Source organism: Malurus melanocephalus, unplaced genomic scaffold (genome assembly GCF_030028575.1).
Source record: "Malurus melanocephalus ecotype Western Australia unplaced genomic scaffold, MMel_1.1 scaffold_267, whole genome shotgun sequence".
Taxonomy (NCBI): Eukaryota; Metazoa; Chordata; class Aves; order Passeriformes; family Maluridae; genus Malurus; species Malurus melanocephalus.
In genome coordinates, this window is record NW_026623499.1 from 772,083 (window position 1) to 774,074 (window position 1,992).

The following is a 1,992-nucleotide window of genomic DNA, read 5'->3' on the forward strand; positions in this document are numbered from 1 at the left end:
CCAAAATATTGTTTCTTCACAGGCTACTGTCAAGTAAAATTCCCACCTGGAGGCTGATCTTGAACGCACTTACATGGGGTTAATTCCCCGAGCCGCAGGAAAGATCGTCCCCGGGCCGTGAGATCAGAAATAGGCCCCTATCGCCTGGTTTTGTCCGAAGCGTGTTTAAAATTCCTTAAATTAGCTCCATGAAGAACCAGTGCAAACTCCTTTAGAACCAGTGCAAACTCCTTTGATTAAAGCGACTGTCAGATTCTTCGAGATTAGGAGAGAGAAAACGCAGAGTAGGATGTATTTATTATTTATACTATAGTCCACTGTGAACAGTTGGAAGGGGAGGATTAGAGAGCGCGTTTGAAAGAGGAGACAAGAGAAAGCGAGAGATAGATGTAACCCTCTCTGTGGTTTGGACCAAGCTGCTTCATTTCTCCCCCACCCGCCGAGCTCCCTGTGCCGCCACCCCAGCTGCGCTCCCCAAAGCGGGGCCGCCAGYTCGTCCCCCCGCTCGCCACACTGGCCAGCAGCGTCCCGCGCCACTTCGTTAAGGACCCGGCATCAGTAACCCGACCGCTCTGATTTTCACTCAAGTTTGTATTGTTCTGCTTGAGCCTGGTGCGTGGCACTAAACACAGCCGGTCCCTAGGGGGGGAAAAAAAAAGGAGGGGGACGACGACGGATGCTTTCCGCTCTCAGGCTTGTGTCTGTATCAGAAATGCAGGGCAGGGGAGAAAAACAAAGCCATAACCGGGTTCTCACCAAGCGGGTTTAGGTGGGGGGACGGGGCAACATAGCCCTTGTATTTGACTAAAGCGGATGTTAGGAGTTCGGGAGCTTTCTTTCCCTTTTTTTTTTTTTTTTTTTTTTTTTTTTTTTTTTTTTTTTTTTTTTTTTTTTTTTTTTATTTTACTTTATTTCATTATTTTATTTCTACGCGGCTTCGGCTATCCAATTCGGAAACATTTTCAAATCTATGAGCCTTGAATGGACAAATACTTGCTATTAATATGGGACATGGACGAGTGGCAAAAAACCTGAATGGAAACTGTGCGGTAGCTTTAGGAGAAACTAACGATGTGCTTCAGCTCTTGCCATTACAGGGAAGGAAAGAGGGGGAAACCCCTTCTGATTAATAACTAGCAGGGTAATGTTGAGGGCTTTTTCTGCCCGATTGCCTTTTTGAATTAGAGCCGATTTCTTCACACTTCAATAGGGCCTGTCTCTTTTAAAATGACTGACAGATTTGTTTCTCCTTTTTTCTCTCCCTGAGACTTAATGATGTAAATTTTCTAATTAGTTAAATCACGTTGCTTAAAGGCCTTAATGTTTACCGGGCAAGGAATGATAGCCGCATTCGGATCTCTCGAAATAACCAGAGAAATAATATTAGAGTTTTACAGAGGGAGGGAGGGGGGGAAGTGCAAGAGGGAGAGATGGGCTGGGGAAATATCACGTAAAATGAGAGCTAAAGTTCAGCCCGGAGCTTCTTCCCTCCTCCCCCACGCCCCCGAACCCGCTTTTATTTTTCAATCAGCTAAGATTTAATTAGGAGCCCCCAGGCCGGACGATCTGATATTTTCTCATTAGTTTCCCATCAGTAATCTTGAGTGTTAGATTGGCTTAAAGGTTGTCAACATTTGACCAATTTTATTTAAGGCAAAGAAATCACGCATTATAGCTCCGGGACCCGAGACCTGAAAATAAATCCTGCCCGGATCAGCGGAACTAACATGCGAAAAAAATGTTGACAATTCATCGTTGTGTTTAATAAGTTGCATAATGTATGGTACGCACACGCACACGCACACGCACGGAGACACCGGCGCGGGGCGCGCAGCAACGCGCACACCTGGCTGTGCTCGTGTGTGCGTGCGTGCGTACACGCATGTGCGCGTGTGTCTACACGCGTGTGCGTGCGGTGTACACCGGTGTGCGCACACGTGTGTGTGCGTGTGCACCCGCGTGTGCCCCATGTCCGCGTGTGCCCCCTGTGCG